The sequence below is a fragment of the Stenella coeruleoalba genome (assembly GCF_951394435.1).
Source record: "Stenella coeruleoalba genome assembly, chromosome: 11".
Taxonomy (NCBI): domain Eukaryota; kingdom Metazoa; phylum Chordata; class Mammalia; order Artiodactyla; family Delphinidae; genus Stenella; species Stenella coeruleoalba.
In genome coordinates this window covers 21,123,814-21,142,803 of record NC_137157.1, presented here as the reverse complement: position 1 = coordinate 21,142,803, position 18,990 = coordinate 21,123,814, and the positions used below count along the sequence as shown (strand labels likewise).

The following is an 18,990-nucleotide window of genomic DNA, read 5'->3' as shown; positions in this document are numbered from 1 at the left end:
GTATATGTAAGTGTGTGTGTGTGTGTGTGTGTGTGTGTGTGTGTGTGTCCCCAACTCTGAGAGCTCGTTGTTAAACACTTCCCAGCACATCACTGCCCCTACCTATCCTACCCCTATTTCTTCAAGGCTCCTCCATACTCTTAGTTGAGAAACATTGGCCTTCTCTTTGCTTCATGGGATCCTCTAAGCTACCTCCTGCCTCAGAGCCTTTCCTTAGCCTGAAATGCTCCCTTTTCTCCTCCTCAATACCTTTCACTCTAGATCTTTCAGATCTAGTGCAATCATGCAAATATGATTGTGTGAAATGCTCAGAGAAAACAATAACAGCTAATGCTTATGTAGCACTTCTGTGTATCAGATACTCTATATGTACCAGCACTTTGCATATATTCATTCATTTAATCCTTACAGTAACACCACGAAATGGGTAGTATTTATGTTACCATTTCACAGATGAGAAAATTGAGAGATGGAAATGTTAAGTAAAAGGTCTAAGGTCACAGAGCTCATCAGTGACAGAGCTGGGATTTGAACCCAGGTGGCAGGCTCCAGAGTCCGTGTCCTCAACCCATACTTTCCACTGCTGAAGAGAATGAGATCATAACACAGGCTCTCACCATCCAAGAAGAATTTGTCTGGGAGTCTTGCAGGAGCCTCTCGGGCAGCCCAGAGCTGCAGAGCCCAGTGAATGTCATGGCAAAGACTCTTCAAATGGGCAAGGGAGAGTTTACAAGGGCTGGGCTCCCCCTCCTCCTTGTGAGAAAGGGTGTGGGTGGTGTGCTCAGTCTAGAGGGAGCCCACGGTGGGTAGGGAGTCTGAGCCTGCAGGACCTATACATGCTATTTAATAAGAGAAGTAAAAAACAGCTTTCCTAACAAATTTGACCGTAGGCCTTCCACTAACTTTACAATAGGGAACATTGGCGTGCACACACACACACACCCCATGTGTGTGCACAGGCTCACTACTTTGGAAAGTTATCATTTTCTCAGCTCACTCATTGATTCAGTTAAAAAATAGTTATACGATACTTTGTCCATGAGAAGCACTGTGCTAAGACCAGAGATTGATACAGAGGCAAGTCTGCTACTGTGCTTGTCCTCCAGAATTTTATTCTTGTCAAAGAGCTAAGTAGGTAACTATAATGTACAAAGCCAGAGGAATTAAGGGACAATGAGAGAATTATAAATAAAGGATGAGGGCCGTTTGGTGGGCACCATAGGGGCAGATGAAAAACAGGGTTGGCTTCAGGGGGGACTCAGCATTTGAGATGGGTCTGTGGATATGAAAGGAAGGCTATTCAGGTAAAGGGAAGAGCATATGCAAAGGCATGGAGGGAGGAGAGCTTGGCATAGGTGGGTAAGAGGTTGGGGTCTCTGAAGAGACAGGATGTGAGAAAATGCTAGATAGATAGACTAGGGCTATCAGGGTGGAGGGGGTTCTATACGTCAGGCCATAGCATTTAGAATATATATATATATATATATATATATATATATATATATAATTTATTTATTTATTTATGGCTGTGTTGGGTCTTCATTTCTGTGCGAGGGCTTTCTCTAGTTGTGGCAAGCGGGGGCCACTCTTCATCGCGGTGCACGGGCCTCTCACTATCGCGGCCTCTCTTGTTGCGGAGCACAGGCTCCAGACGCGCAGGCTCAGTAGTTGTGGCTCACGGGCCTAGTTGCTCTGAGGCATGTGGGATATTCCCAGACCGGGGAACCTGTGTCCCCTGCATTGACAGGCAGATTCTCAACCACTGTGCCACCAGGGAAGCCCTAGAGTATATTTTTTAGACCACGGGAATCCATTGGAGATTTTTGATTAGGAGACTGTCTACCAAGGTGCTGGGTACCTAGTGTGCAGATAACCAGTATTTGTTCAATTGATAAACAATAGTGCCTAAAATTTATTGGGTGCTCGCTGTATGCCAGGCACTTTTCTAAGCATGTTATGTATTTTAAACTAGGCACGTAATTTTCGCCACAGCGTGTAAGATAGTTGCACTATTCCCATCTTATAGACAAAGAAACCAAGTCTCAGAGAGGCTGAGTGTCTTTCCCAAGGTTGCAACAAATGGGTAGGTATCTGACCAGAGCCCTACGCTTTACACTGCTGTGTAGTTTGGAAAACAGAAAAAGAAAAGGAGAGACGAGTTATGGGGCCAACCAACAGTGTTCTTTAGAAAGGAAGCTGCAGTAGGCCCAAATTAGCAGAGGAACACAGTGGGTTGGAAATAAGAGACAGTCCAAAGATAGAATCTACACGAATCTGTTATTACTTGTTATAGAAAGCCCGGGAGAGGGAAGGGTCAAAAAGGCTCAGAGTTGCTAACTTCAGTCCCTGGGAGGTGGTGGAGCTATTAAAAGCAATTGGAGAGAGGGAGGGAAGATGACGATTCAGTTTTAGATGATGTGTGTAGAAATCTGGGTGCTAAGGACCCTAAAAAGCAGCCTATGGAGAAGTGTTTTAAAAGGTGAGCTTCAGGGCTCCCCTGCTTTGTCACAGTCCCTACCCAGGGGCTCTGGGAGTTCGTCCTGGGAATCTCGAGGCTGTCCCAAGGTTCCTTTCTATGTTTATATCATTTAGCAGGGGAAGGATTGTTAATGACTAATCTCTGTCCATGAGGAACAGAGCCAAGGCAGAGATGCGGCTGCTGGGTGGGAAGGCCGCCTGTGATCGGCCACAGCTCCTGCTGGAACTCCCTCCTCCTCACCCCACTGTCTCCTGGACTCGCCCCAATGCAAAATCAGATTCTAAGGATTTGTAGCAAAGTCACTGGGTTTTGGAGAGGAAGACTGGACTCAGAATCCTCCCAGGGCTTTGAAAGTTCATCGCCAACCTAAGACAATCCGAGTGAGTATCTAATTCCTCTGGGCTACGGTATCCATCTCAGGGCAGCAGAGGAGAAGTTGTCATTGGAAGCTTCTCTTTAGCATCAGGAAGTTTGGTCGATGAATGAATTCTAAGTTGGTAGAGTTCGATGTAAATCCTGATAATTTTTTTAAAAGTAAAAGAAACTCTTCAAAACAAAGAAGCAGAAGTTCATGGGTCAAAATTAATTGAAAAATAAGCTGGTTTCCTTATTGAAAAATTACTTAGGAATATCTTTTTAACACTGTGGTTGCCCGGGAGAATCACTGGAGACCGTAAATTTCGGAAATGTCTCTGTTCTGATTCCATAGGCAATTTCACCTGTGTAGCGTGCTGTGATTTATCAAATCCTGATGTGAGTTGGGAAATATTACTAATGGCAGATGACTTCAGATCTAAGACTAGGATGACATTTAAGCTATGCTTTATTGAAATGAAATTCTTTCCTAGGAGGAGAGTAGGTTTAAAAAGCTTTCTCTTTTGACTTCTACTGTAAACGTTTCTATTGTTTTCCATTTCTTATATTAGTATCAGATGGAAATATTAAAATAAGATGGAAAATGTTAGGAGGAACTTTACTATTAAAATTGTCCAAGGTCTGAATGTCAGATTCAGATAAGGCATCTCTTTGTCTGCGTACTGCCAAGGAAGTAGACAACTATTAGGGAAGCCTGGGTCATTTCTCTTAACTGAGTTTTATTTAGAAGGAAGGGGCTGGGGAAGGGGATGCAAGTGACTCATGCTGGATTTTTTGTCTGAGAAACTCACCTGAGCTTTAAAGAAATCAGATAATGCCACTGATACTGCCTTAGAACCACTCAGTGGTATCCGACAAGAGAGATAGAGAAAGCCAACGCTGGGTTTTTAGCTGTGATTTTATAAAATGATAGACGTCTTTATCTCCCCCACCCTCCAAATGGTGGACTTGTGCCATTTGCACCGTGAACTTATCTGTTTTGCTGAGAATGTTGCAATATGTCTGATGCAACTCCGAGTTAGCTGATAAAGTACTGGCCAGACTCTCTTGTCCTGAGACCCTTCGTCAGGACCTGCAGCATTGTTTTCCACCACACACCTCTGCCTCTCCCCCAAGCTGGAGAAGGAAAGTAATGTAATCCCTGTCCTTCCTCTTATTTCCACACCTCCAAAATCTGGCCACATGTTCATGGAATACTCAATAGTTGTGCTTGGAAGGAAAAGAAAAGAACTCTGTATGTGCAGGAGTGTGTACCAACACGTCACAGGCTTTGCCTAAATAGCCTGTTTCCTTCTCACAATAACCCTGAATGGAAGTTCTTATACTCATTTTACAGATGAGGAAACTGAGGCTCAAAGAAAGCAAGTAACCTGTCTCCGGTCACACAGTTAGGAAGTAGCAGGACCTGAATATGAGGGCAGGTCTTTCTGATTCCAAAGTCTTCTCCTTGCTACCCCAATATTGTTGGAGGCTAGGAGAACTTGAAATCTAGAATGATGGGAGAGCAGGTGAACCAGTCCACAAATGTCTCAGCTTGACAGGGGCGATTTGTTAAGGGCCAGCACAATTGTGAAGATTCCCAAAAGCTCTTAGGGTATTGTCTAATAACTATACCGGGAGCAGAGGGAGTGGAGAGTTTTCAGCACTAACCCAAAGGTCAGTCTAGGAGAGCTGATTGGAGACTTCAGTTATCAGCATCTTAAAGACTTGGTGAGCCCTCCCTGGTTGTTGTGATTGGCCGCTTGTATTTCCCTTTTGGTGAATTTCCTCTTTATATCCTTTGCCAGTTTCTCCCTTGGATTGTTTATCTTTTCTGCTTTTATTTATAGGACTTATTTATATATTGTTTGTACTAATTTTTGGCTGTTATTTATGTTGTAAACATTTTCTCCCAGTTTGTTTCATATATTTAGTTTTGTTTATGGTGTCTTGATTTCTGTCTTCTTGATTTTAGTGTAGTCAAATTGATTCTTTTCCTATTTGTTTCTTGTTTAATGAGTCTTTCTCAGTCTCTAAATTCATAGAGATCATAAGGGTGTTTTCCTATATTTTCTCCCAATAATTTTTATCATTTTAAAAATCTTTGCTCCACTTGAGACTTATTTTTCAAGAATGATACAAGATAGGACCCTTTAATGTTTTTCCCCCAAAGGAATAGTCATTTTTCTTGACACTGTTTCTTGAATAGGCCATCCTTCCTCCACTGATTTGAGCTAAATCCACTCACTACAGCACAGAGGACAATGTATGGTCGCTCAGAACACAGCATGTTATTTTCCTCCCATAACCATCCCACTGCATGCCTTTTGCTTAGTCTAATGCCTACTCCTTTGAGATTAAATTCAAGAACCAGCCCTCCACCCCCAGGAAGATTTCCCTTATTCTCTTAGTCACATCCATGCTTAACAACCACCAGTGATTTCCACTGAGAACACACCAGAACTCCTTGCCATAGTTGACAGGCCCTAGAGAGCCGCTTACTCTCATACTTCATCTCCTACGCTGCCTCTTTGCTCACTCAGCTCCAACCTCATTGGGCTTTGGCTGTTCCTCCTGTGCCCCAAGCCCAGGCCCTTAGTGCTTGCTGACCACTCTGCCTGGACTTATTTCGCCCTTGTATGGCTCACTCCTCCTTCTCCTGCACATCTCTGGTCAAATGTCCACTCTTTAGAGAGCTCTTCTAGGATCACCCTCTCTGAAAGAGTATCCAGCCACATCACTTTATCCCTTATCTCCTTTATTTTCTTATTAGCACCACTGGAAGTCATATTACTTGTTTACGTGCAAATTATCCATCTCCCTCATTAGAATGTAATCCCCATGAAGACAGGATCTTTTTTTTTTTCTGTCTCATCCATCCCTCTATTTCCAAGACCTAGATCAAAGCCTGATACATAGTGGAGAATTAATGCATGTTCAATGAATGACTGCCCTTGCTCGTGCTCCTGAAGGGACTTGTGCTTACCTCTGTCATAGCAATCCCCATACCATTTTTTTAAAACATCTTTACTGGAGTATAATTGCTTTACATTATTGTGTTAGTTTCTGCCAAAGTGAATCAGCTGTACGTATACTTATATCCCCATATCCCCTCCCTCTTGCGTTTCCCTCCCACCCTCCCTAGCCCACCCCTCTAGGTGGTCACAGAGCACCGAGCTGATCTCCCTGTGCTATGCAGCAGCTTCCCACTAGCTATCTATTTTACATTTGGTAGTGTATATATGTCCGTGCCACTCTCTCACTTCCCATACCGTTTTAATTGGGTTGCCCTTACCTGACTTTTCTACTAAGCTTCTTGAAGGATCATGATTTTTTTTTTTGCCTTTATCTGTCCAGTACCTGACAGAGTCAATAAATGTATATTGACTGAATAAATAGGTGAGTGAATGAATTTACTTGGCATTGATATTGGAAATTGACATTGAAATGCCATTTTTTAAAGAGTAAATGTAGTATTCTTAAGCAAGTGCTCTCTTTTTGAGACCCAATAGGACAAAAGGCCACATGCCATACTGTTCATTTTGGGAGATGGTATCAGTTATCTAGTACTATGTAACAAGCCACCCCAAAAGTTAATGGCTTAAAATACAATGATTTATTATTTCTTATAATTCTGTGGGTTGGCTAGGTGGCTCTTTCCTGGTTTTTCCTGGGCTCATTCACATAACTGATGCCAAATGGAGGGTCAAGTAGGTCTCACACTCATGACTGGGGCCTTGATGCTGGCTGTCAGTGGGGCTAATGGGAACGGCCCAGTCTCTTTCTCCTAGAGTACTTCATTCCTGGCTTCTTCCTGGCATGGTGGTCTCAAGACATCATTCCAAGAGGGTGAAAGCAGATGTCACAAGATTCTCTTGAGGTTTACCCTCAGAAGGAGAAAAATTCTATTGGTCAAAGCAAGTCATCATAACAGCTCGTTCAAGGGTGGGAAAATAGACTTGACTGACTTATGAGAGGGATTGCAAAGTCCGCTTTTAGTTTGAGATGGCATTGCTCTCACTAAAGCAATTTGCTCAAACACTTTGTGGATTTCTTATGAGTCCTTCTGGGACTCACTCCATGCCTGGAAACTTATATCCATAATTTTTGTTTGTTTGTTTGAGATATACTTTCTACTCTGGACATGTTAAACTACTGCGAAACAATGCTGTGAGATAATGCCCCGACATTCTTAGAAGTTCTTTTACCTGGATGAGAGGGTCTCCTATGTACCTCCTTACTTTTTGTGAGCTCTTAGCAAAGGATCTTACAGCCGCACCCATGATTTGATATTTACCATGGAGTCATTTCTTACTTTGAGACTCTTATGCCAGATGGCGAGACCAAAAATGCAAAACAGTCTTATTTTTTGACCCAGCACATCCTGAACCTTTCATATTTACTCCAAATTCTGCTTTCAAAATGAACAGCTCCTTCCATAATCTCTCTCTCTCTTCATTACCTTATCATGAACTGCTAAAAATACCACCTGACGCATTCACCATACTACTTGGAAAGCTCCTTAATCTCAAACTGAGCCACAGAGGTAGCTGGAGTTCAGTCAGAAAGAGGCTCTGCCACTCCTGAAACCAAACCAAACCAGAGAAAAACAAACAAACAAAACCCACAGGTTCATTAGGAAATTTTGTATCTTCTACGTTACCACATGTTGGACAGTTTTGCCAATTGTTTTGTGACTGCAAAATATGACCCATTCCTTTTCCAGCTTCCTAGAGTGATTTCCTCACCACTCTTCCAATGTTCATTATCCGTGTTCTCACTGCCCTTCCAGGCTCTGCCCACCTCCCAATCCCCAAGCCAAAGCCATATGTTTTAGCTTCCTTTTTGTTTTTTTTAAACAGCATCCCCCTTCTAAGTGCCAATTTCTGTAGCAATTATTTACTTCTTTGTAACAGCTACCACAAAGCTTAGTGACTTAAAAGAGTAATGATTCATTAATTCTCATATTTCAGCAGATCAGCTGCTCTGCTGGTTTTGCCTGGACTCACTCATGGGACTCTTTCTGATGGACGATCAAATGGAACAGAAGGTCCAAGGTGGACTCACTCATGTCTGGAGTCTTGGTGTGGCTGTCAACTGGGACAGTTTGGGTAGCTGACTTCTCTCTCCATTAGGTTTTTTATCTGGGGCGTCTAGTTGTATTGATTTTTTTCCCCTAAATGTGTTATTTTAATAAATATCTCATGAATGAGTTTGAAGTTTCAAAAAAAAAAAAAAAATGCTGCCCTGAGACTGTCATGCTGCCCTGACATGACAGTCATGAGCGTGACAGTCTCAGGGCAGCATTCCTAGACTGAGAGAACAGAAGCTGCAAGGCCTCTTAAGGCCTAGCTCAGAAGTCTCACAACATCATTTCCACCATTCTATTGGTCAAGGAAGTCACCAGACCTGTTCAAGGGCTTGGGAAATAGCCTTCACCTATCGATGGGTAGTGGCAAACTCTCATTGCAAAAGGGCACATGGAATGGAAGAAGTTGTGGTGGCCGCTTTTGCAAATAACAAATAATTTATGTAAATAATAGTCATAAAATTTCAGAAGATCTAATGAATTATTTGAAAAAAGATGACAGGTCAGTCATGGGGAAAGTATAACATTTTCCAAATTCTTGACCATTTTGACTACAGCAGATAATGGGGAAAAACTTTCCCGACTATGAATGTTAAGAAGATAAAAAAACTATTCCTGGTAGTTCTCAAGGAAGAGAAATTAACAAAAGGAGATTTGGGAGGATTATTAAAACTATTTCCTGGGTGGTCAATTCATTTATAAAATGTGCGGGGCTCACTGCTTAAGAGATTTCCAACAAGAATAAATTTAGTTCACTAATTAGGGCTACATTGTGGGGAAGCAGCCTTAGTTGTCAGGTTTTTTGTGATTAAAAAAAATAATAAGTCCTTCTTCAGCTCTTAGGTGTGCTGTCCTTCTACATCTCTATTTACTATTGATCCTGTGGCTAAATAAGACTGATTCTAAAAATGGGTATCTAGTAAGGTATATTATTCATTCATTCATTCATTTATGTATTTAGTTATTCATTCATCCATTTATTCATTCAATCAATAAGTATGAACTCTGTATCTAATATGTACTTGGCAGTGGGCTAGGAACTGGAGATCCAGAGTGAGCTCTCCTGGAGCTGATGGTCCAATGGGGAGACAGACAGCCAAATCACCAAAAAAACAAAGGGAGAATTACAACCGGACACACACTCGAAGAGGTGCCCAGTGCTATGAGAGTCTTGCTGGAGTCTTGACTGCTAGTGCTAGCCAAGAAGACTGAGAAGCAAGGGGACTTGAGTGAGACAAATGAGTTGCCTAGGGTACAAAATGTAAGCAGCCCTTACTTTCAGGTTCGTGGCCCTGGGGACCTCTACTGCAAGTGCTTCTTTTACATCTAGTTAAAAATAAAGGTCAGCCACTCTTTGTGCCCCATTGTGTAATCTCCAGAGCACAGAAGCGCAAAAAGCTGTAGAGGTCTGTTGGGTTAAAAGCATTTTTATTGTACATCACCTGAAGGAAGTATACCTTTAAGTGGAGACTTCAGAAACAGCAAAAGAAGTTTGAAAAGAAACAAAATAACATAACAGGCAAACCCTGGAGAGTCTTACTTGATTGTGCATGCGATCAGCTAATGTTGAAATGCTTTAGGCAGACGTGACCTTGCAGAAATGCCAATTCACCCTCACTAGGCGTTGGTGAGCAGTTAGTGACAGTCTCAGTGGGAGCATTGTGTGAGAAAGCATGAATTTAGAGTGAGATGGTGGGTTTACATCCCTACTCTGCTTCTTACTAGTGGCGTGACCTTGGAAAAGTTGCTTAATCTCTTTGAGCCTCAGTTTTCTCATTTATAATGTGTGTATATTAATACCTGCTTAGTTTATTATAGATTAAAGGAGATAACATAGCATGAAAGCTGCCACATAGTAAGCACTCATAAAATGGTAGATATTATTTTAATCTATCTCCACAAAAAATGTAAAGTTTACTATGATAGCAGTAAAGGCCATCTAGTTCCTATAGGGCACCACCCTCAGAATAATGTGATCACAATGACCATATTGTTTGGAGGACATCATGTCTGACACGTGGTCACTACTGGCCACACGTTGTCCTTTAAATCTCTCTGCACTTCAGAAAGGATCTATTTTCTTAAATCTGTATTTTTGCCCTGTAAAAAATTATTGGGTTGGCCAAAAATTTCATAACGTCATACAGAAAACCCGAACGAACTTTTGGGCCATCCCGATACTTCGGTTTTATTGCTTCTGGGAAGACCAAATCCCTGGAAAGATAAAACCTTTTTTTCTAGAACTCCTTTCTCTTTTCCCTTAGGAGCATTCTTCCAGCCTTGGGCTGAATCCAGGGCTTCCCCTGGGCATGAAATTATGATGGCTAGAAAAAGTTTACTTTTCTCCTGCCCTTTATGAATGGACTACATAGATATCCAACAAAATGTATGCTTTGCCACCAACAACTGGGTTCATCTGAGAAAAATGTCACCAAGGATGGTGACTTTGGGCGTGGAGAGTTCATAGGGTACCAGCACAAGTAACTGGTTTTTATCTTCATCTTCTGAGAGCTGAGATTCTTCAAAATCAGAGTCAAGGCTATTTAATTGGAGCAGGGTCTTTCCAAGGTCTCTTGCAAATGGTTTGTGCTAAATCAGAGGAACTCCATACACCATGAACTCCCTGTGACACACAGTATCTAAACAAGTACAAATTGATAACCAGAGAGTAGGAGTCCAGGCTACCAGTCACTCTGTGTCTTATCACATTAAAAACAAACAGTGCTTACCACTTCTGAAATTAATCCTGGGTCTTAAGTTATAGCTTACATTACACCATAGTACAAATAAACAGAAGTAAAATAAACATTTTGTCCCTGCTTCCACGCATACTCAAGGCTTAAACTTCATATCATCAGCCTGCTTTCTCTCCTTCCTCCTCCTCTCTGTATACGGTACTCAGGTCTCTTCCTTTCCATCTCTACAGAAACCACCCGGCTATGCACCTAATCATCTCACTTCCTGAATGAGAATTTCCTGAATCTTCCTCCTCTTTCACCGCTTGCCCTCCTCATCCTGCCTTCTCGTAAGAGTAATCTTCTTGAACATAGATTTCATTGTGCCACTCAAAATTTCCAACAGCACCTCACTGACCACAGTTTGAGTCCCCAGACATTTTATGGGAAGGAAGTACTTCCTCTTCAAAGCCTCAAGAGTGTGTGTGTGTGTGTGTGTGTGTGTGTGTGTAAAAGTATGGAAGAAACAGAGAATCCCTGTAGGAGTTTGCATATCTTTATAGATGAGGAACATTTTCACATATAGAATTTCATTCAATCTTTTTTATTATGAAATATTTCCAACATGCAAAACTAAGTAATATCATCAGCTTCGTTGTAATTACCCCCTAGTTTAAGGAGAGCATTACAGATGCTATGGAAATTCCCTGTGTACCTGCCCAGTCATTCTGGACCAGTGTTCTGAATGTGGGTTCAACACTTCCATGCATGTCTCTATAGGTTAGACAGGGATCACAAGCTTTTTTTTTTTTTTTAAATTATTATTTATTTATTTATTTAATTTATTTTTGGCTGTGTCAGGATTTAGTTGCTGCACGCATGCAGGATCTTTCGTTGCGGTGCGCGGGCTTCTCTCTAGTTGTGGCGCACAGGTTTTCTTTAGTTGTGGCGCACAGGCTTCAGGGCGCATGGGCTCTGTAGCTGCGGTGCGCAGGCTTAGTTGCCCCGCGGCATGTGGGATCTTAGTTCCCTGGCCAGGGACCGAACCCCCGTCCCCTGCGTTGGAAGGCAGATTCTTTACCACTGGACCACCAGGGAAGTCCCACAAGCTTTTTCTATAAAGGCCACAGAGTGAACATTTTAGGCTTTGCAGACCACGTGGACTGTGTCGCAACTACCTAACTCTGCCATTGTTGTGTGAAAACAGCCATAGACGATATGTAAACAAAAGGGCAAATCTGGTTCTGGGTGGGCTGGATTTGGCCTGTGGATCATAGTTTGCTGACCCTTGCATTAGGGTATCAGTAGTAATATGTAGCATTGTTTTGCATATCTTTAAATTTATATACATTTTATCAAACTGTCTGTATTATTCTGCAACCTGATTCTTTTGCTCAATATGAAGTTTCTCAGTTTATCCATATGAATACTTAGTTCATTCATTTTAAGTGCTGTATAGCACTTACAAATATAATATACTTACAGCATAATGCATGTATTATTTCTTTATTGTACCCAACTTCTTGTTGATTGACATTTATGATGTTTCCAGCTTTTTACTATTGGAAACAATGCAGTAAAAATTTTGTACATGTCACCCTATATATATGAACAATTATGAAGTGTTACCTTTTAATCTTTACAGCAGTCCTATTATTTAGACTTTTAAACATGCAGCTGAGGCTCAGGGTGTAGTATGGGGGCAGGGTGTTAAGTGAATAGTTGCAGGTCATATGTGAAGCTATGAAAGGTCAACACTGGTTCTCCATTCTAATGTTCCTTGTTTAAAAAAAATTTTATTGAAGTATAGTTGATTTACAATGTTGTGTTAATTTCTTCTGTACAGCAAAGTGACTCAGTTACACACACACACACACACACACACACACACACACATACATATTCTTTTTCATATTCTTTTCCATTATGGTTTGTCACAGGATATTGAATATAGTTCCCTGTGCTGTATAGTAGGACCTTGTTGTTAATCCATTCTATATAAATAGTTTGCCTCTGCTAATCCCAAATTCCCATTCTTTCCCTCTCCTTTCTAATCTTCTCATTGCCTCCCCACACCGAATTTTTTTGGGCCGCGCCATGTGACATGTGGGATCCTAGTTCCCCGATCAGGGATTGAACCTGCACCTCCTGCATTGGAAATGCGGAGTCTTAACCACTGGACCACCAGGGAAGTCCCATGCTTCATCCCCCTTGACATCTGTACTAGATCACAGCTATTATTTCTGTGTATGCATAACACTGCTAGCTGTGATGGGGGGTACAAAAGTAATGTAAGCTATGATTCCTGCCTTCTAGGAGTTTACAATATAGTGGAGAAGACAACAGATGCAATTAAATCATTAATGACCACATGAGGAAGGGGAAGATAAATGACAGGGGATGCATCCATGGAGAAGTTGGGAAATAAATGGAAAAATAATCTACAAAATTGAGAGTTATAAAAATATATTCAAATAAATGGAGATATACCTTGCCCCTGAAAGGCAAAACTGAATGTTATAAAGATATAAATCTTCCTACCTAAATATATAGGGGTTTGGTACCATATCAAACTCCCAAAGAAACTTTTTTTTTTTAATGTGATACAAGATGTGATAGTTTATCACAGAGAATGAGAAGGTGAGAATACCTTAGAACATGTTGAAAAAGAATGAACAATAACAGGGAAACACGATGTTGAAACAGATGTAACTGTATGATCAATGGAAAACTAAATTCAGTCTCAATAAAAGAAAAATTATAAATCAATGGGAAAGGGGAAAAGTATTCAACAAGCAATTCTGACAAAATTCACCTTGTACTAAAAACTAAAAATAAGGGGCTTCCCTGGTGGCGCAGTGGTTGAGAGTCTGCCTGCCGATGCAGGGGACAGGGGTTCGTGCCCCGGTCTGGGAGGATCCCACATGCCGCAGAGCGGCTGAGCCCGTGAGCCCGTGAGCCATGGCCGCTGAGCCTGCGCGTCCGGAGCCTGTGCTCCGCAACGGGAGAGGCCACAGCAGTGAGAGGCCCGCGTACCGGAAAAAAAAAAAAAAAAAAACTAAAAATAAAAAGCAATAAAAGCTTTAAAAAAATCTAATATATTTAACTACATACAATGCAAATCTTTTCAAGTAAAGATAATTAAAAGACAAATGAAAATGTTTGTAGTAAATATACCAGAATGCTAATACATTCAATATACAAAGAACTCCTCTAAGTCAATTAAAGAAAAAGAACACTTCCATAGAAAAATGGCAAAGAACATAAAAAATGGAAAGAAACTATCACATCTAGACAATATAAATTTTTTTTCAATTTCACTCATATTCAAGGAAATGCAATTTAATACAGTGAGATAGGATTTGTCACTGGCAAATTAGAAAAGATTGTTGAAAGTGGGAGTAGGTAATGCCAATGAAGTTGTGATGAGACAGGCAGTCTTATCCACTGCTGGTGGGAGTGTAAATTGGAACGAAATTACAGAATGCCACCTGACATTTTGTAAATGCTTTTCTGTATTGTCTGAATTTTCTGCAATGACCCTTTTATTTAAAAAACACTTTCATTTGGAAAATAAATTTTAACAAATTTTCAGGAAAACAGTGCATGAAGTTAGAGAAGGTATTTTTCTTTATCTGTTCCGATTCCAAACTTAATTCTTTGTGTGTTAACACATACATGAATTCACCTGAATAGAAATGATGGCTTCCTGCTAGCTGGGCTTTTATTACTAACTCCAGAGAATTCTTAGGCTCTCTGTCTGCAGTTGCTCAAAGTTCATTATTTAATCGGAACCTTTACCCGTATTTCTAAGAAGGTGTTCTTCCCCTAGTGCGTGTGCTCTGTCAGTGCTGGCTAGGGCTGTTGCCCAACAATCCTGTCTTCTGTCTGCATGCTCTTTCCTCCATACCAAACTGCTTTCTCCACTCGTGCTGTGGCATGGGAGAGAGTGAACCACCCTATTTGCAGAGAAAGTCTAATAAGCATTAATAATAACAGCTAATAATAAACTTAATCCAGAAAAATTTTTATCTAAACACTTAAAATCTTGAAGTCATTAGAAATGTTTAAAATCCAAATTTATATACAAAATTTAGTCATAGAAAAGTATGATAGAATGATCAATAATAGACATTCAACCATTAAAATGTGCTACATTAGGGTAAAATTCTGCAGTGAAGTGGAATGAAATGGGGACTCAAAAAAGGACAGGAATGGTTAAAATTTTTTCCAAATTTTAAAGAACATTTTCTTGTATTTCTTAGAAGGATGAAGAAGGATATTAAGTTGCTGTGGTATTTAGATTTAATTGAATAGATCTGAGTAATGTAATGACATGTAAAAATGCCAATTTTTGCAATATGTCAGAAATTACATTTTTTGCAACTATTTTATTTTTCAGTGAAAAACTTTAGATGTCAACCCAAAAATGTGTTGAGGGAGCATAGTGTTTTTTAAAACTTCATTTAGGGGGGAAACAAAAAAAATTCAAAGGCCACTAGAGTACAGAATACCCATTGCTTATTCTGAACCTATAAAATGACTCCTTATATGAAAGGGAGGATTCAAAGGGGAAAAAAAGACTCCAGAGCTAAGATCTTCCTTAGAACTTGCAGGGCGTTATTCTCCTATTGCATTTCTTCCCCTAAAAAGAGGGTGAAGAGTATTAGAGAAAGGACACAGAAGTAACCCTCATGAAAGAAATAACATAAGTGGAAACGCTTACCAAATGCTTGGGACATAGTAGGTGCTCATTTAAATCACTTAAGGCAATTAAGGCTAAAGCTGCCAAACCCAGGAAGGAGCTGTTAAGAGGTAAAGAAGACCCTACTATCATGGGATGTATACAATTAAGTTGATTTATATCTCCAAGATACTCATTACAGTTATTCATAGTTTACCTATGATGTTACTTTGATCTTTTTAAAAATTTCTTCTGTTATTTGTTTAAGGCAGGAATTAAACTTTTTCTGCAAAGGCTAGATGGTAAATCTTGGCTTTATGGGTCATACAGTGTGTGTTGCAACTACTCAACTCTGCCACTGAGAAAGAAGCCATAGATAGTCCAGAAACAAATGGATGTGGCTGTGGGCCAATAAAACTTTATTTATAAACACTTAAATGTGAATTTCATGTCATTTTCACATGTCATGAAATATTTTTCTTCTGATTTTTTCCCAACTATTTGAAAATGTAAAACCATTCTTAGCTCACAGGCTTTACAAAACCAGGTGGCGGGCCAGCTTTGGCCTGCGGGCAATAGTGTGCCAGACTCCAGTTTAAGGTATGGGGCCCTTTATGGTAAGAGAGGGCATAGTATCAGAAGGATACACAAGAAACCAGCTATGGCGGTTGGTAAGGGAAATGCATGACAGAGCTAAAAGGAAGACTTATTTTTCAGTGTACTGTTTGAATTGCTTACCATGTGCTTGTGTTACCATTTCAAAAATGAAAGAGTTTCCTATTTATTAAGCCCCTTCAGGAATCATAAACCAACAGACCTGATTTGAGCAGACTCGGTCAACTGTCTGGATTCTGGAGGGCTTTTTGTTATTGGCTAATCAGGGGCACCCACGCAGGGGATCTCCAGCCAGGGGTAATAACCCAAATGATGCAGAATTAGGAGAATTGGACTTTCATTCAGGCGAGAAACTGGTACATTTTGTCCCTTTTGCCAATAGGAGAATGAAATCCTAGTCTTGTGCCATTTCTCCAGGAAGAGCATGCCGAGTGTCAGAGAGTTTGGCAGAACTAAGCAGTAGAAACAATTAATACAGATTATTTGATTGAGCCAACATTTCTTAGGGGCCTATTGTGTGCCAGGTACTTGAATTAAAGATGCCAAGTTTATATGAATATATATAGGAAAATATAAGAATCCAGAATGAAAATGAGCATACATGGAAAATACTAGAGAGTTGTAATGTGCTGTGGAAGTATGGGGGAGCTTGGTGACCAGGATGGAAAGTTAAAAAAGACAAATGTGAGAAAAAGCACAGAGGGAAACCCAAAGTAAGAGTCACAGAGCTGAAATCTCTTATTGTTTTTTAAAGACCAGAGCAAATATGTCTTAAATGACAGAGGGTAACTTTGGATTGAATATTAGGAAAAATTCCTGACTTTGCTCATTTGTGGATTCCTGGAAATTATTATTATGGGAAACTGTTGAATTTTCTACTCCAAAGATAAGGGTAACTATTTAAAACAATAATTGCCTAAATTTGGGGGGAGCTTTTCAACCTACTTATTATATGATATGCAGACACATACACAATTGTTATACATAATTCATATATATATTAAAATATACACATTGAATAGATACCTATACAATTCATATGCACATCGTGAAAGTTGCATTTCCCTAGTTCTCAGCTAGCTTATGAGTATGAATGAGGTCCCATCAATAGTGACAACTGAACTTTTACTGGCTTATTCCTCAGGGCCTCCAGTTCCCTATCAGAGGCCTCCTCCCCCTGCAGGTATTTCAGGAATGCCCTGAGGTCTCTTTATGTTTTTTCATAATCAAGTCTACTCTGGCCACTTCTTCCACTACTTTTGGTGTCCATGGGGGAGAGCAGTGCCCAACCAGTTGTCACGGTTCCTCTGCTGGGCACATCTCCACAGGTTATGGTGATACCTGGCGTGGTTCTGCTGTTTCACAATTGCCCCAGAAAGGCTTGGAGTCCTCTTGGAGTCAAAGCTCCACTGTGATACATGGCAGAGTTGTTTGAGGGTGAGGGTGGAGTTGAAATGAGCTCTCTCCTACTTGTTGCATTCTTTTGGAAGATCTATCCTACACTTCAGTACTTCCAGACTCATATTTATTTATAACCCTTTCCCTTCTCACCTCAGGGTGGCAAAAAGGCCTCTTGAATCTAGTTTGGGTTGGTCAAACACCGTGCCACATTGAGAATTACACATTCCTCTAAGGACTGAGGCTTTACTTTGAGGTGAAGATCATGGTTCCTGGTTCCTTCTGACTTTAGGATGGGTTTTCTCCTAAAAAGCCCCTTGGCTTACTGGACAGTAGACTTTGGTAGGGCCAGACCATTGGTTACCAGATGGACCCAGATGTGTCTGCATTCCCACAGTGGACACAGCTTGTATCATTTCACAGAAGCTCCTCTCTCTCTCATTTCTTCAACTTCTCTGGTGTATTCAGATGTGACCTAGTATTGCCTACCTTTAAAAACTGCCCTCAAAACCACATTTTCCTCTAGCTACTTCTCTACCTCAACTCCTTTTCACACTCAGCCTCTCCCCATCAGAGCATCCTCATCTTTACCTTCATCAACAGCTTTTAAGTTAATACGTAATCATCTATGTATTCCTGTGATTGTTTTTTAATGTCTTTATTCCTCATTAAGCTTGATGTCATAGATTTTGGATGATTTTTTTTTCCTTTAACCATTTTATTTCCAAAGATCCAACACAGAGGTTAGTTCAGAGTAAGTCCTCAATAAATATTTGTTGAAAACATGAATAAATGAATGAACGCAGCAAATGCAGTCTGGTGTACTACCTTACCAGCAGCCAGATGTCTGCTTGAGCTGTCGCTTCTGCTGGAGCTGGAACATTTTGCTGAGTGAGGGAGAAAGAAATAGAGACATGAATAGTAGGGAAGTTCTAATGAAATAAATATTTGTCCAACAAAAACCCTGTATTCTCTTTCTGAGTAGCAAGTATAAGTAGGTATTTGTAAACGAAATGATTTCTTGGTGGAGATAGGATGAAAGGTTTAGAAAATCATGCTCAGAAAACAGCCTTGGAGAAAAGTTCTGATAGCATACATTTTCATTATTCAACTTTTCTCATTACTTTTTCAGGGAGGTAGGAGACATTGGAAGGAAGGAAGAAAGGAAGGAAGGAAGGAAGGAAGGAAGGAAAGAAGAAAACAAGACCTAGAGATATAGCTAGAAGTGAACACTGCATATCTTGGAGTTTTGGATGCATTCTGGACATCTCCTCAGGATGAAACTTCAGACATTTTGGTGAGATTTACCACTTTTTTTTTTTTTACCATAACTTCTTTTACCCTAGTTAAATATATGACCAAGGTAGACCATGAGAGTGAAAATGCAAGCCCCTGAAATTTTCTCTAAAAGGCTAAATTAAAGATGATCTTGGGTGAACACTTTTTGAATTTTTTATCTGCTAATATGATGCCTACTCGACTTAAGAAAGAAGGAAGGAAGGAAGTTGTCTTGAACCACTTTTGTGCCTTTGCAAAGACCTGTTCAACTTTAGAATAAAATTTAAGATAATAAATCATCAATTCATCCCATTTTAATCAAGGCTTTTATATCTGTTTTTGTTTTTTCTACATGTAAAAGAAATAAAGACATAACTAAAATATCATCATATCTTGCCCAAATCTCCCAAGTGCTGAA

The 18,990-nt window shown here is 40.3% G+C and overlaps 1 protein-coding gene across 4 annotated transcripts in view; it reads left to right on the top strand.

The window, feature by feature from the left end:
* NR1H4 (nuclear receptor subfamily 1 group H member 4) overlaps window positions 1-18,990 on the top strand; it is a 119,948-nt gene that overhangs the window by 51,448 nt on the left and 49,510 nt on the right. For 2 of the 4 annotated variants that reach the window (XM_079937173.1, XM_079937170.1), the window contains exons 1-2: window positions 2,621-2,859; window positions 18,427-18,591. The gene's annotated coding sequence lies outside the window, so the exon portion shown is untranslated. Of the gene's footprint in view, window positions 1-2,620; window positions 2,860-18,426; window positions 18,592-18,990 lie in introns of those variants that run through there. The other 2 variants (XM_079937171.1, XM_079937172.1) reach the window with 1 other exon arrangement.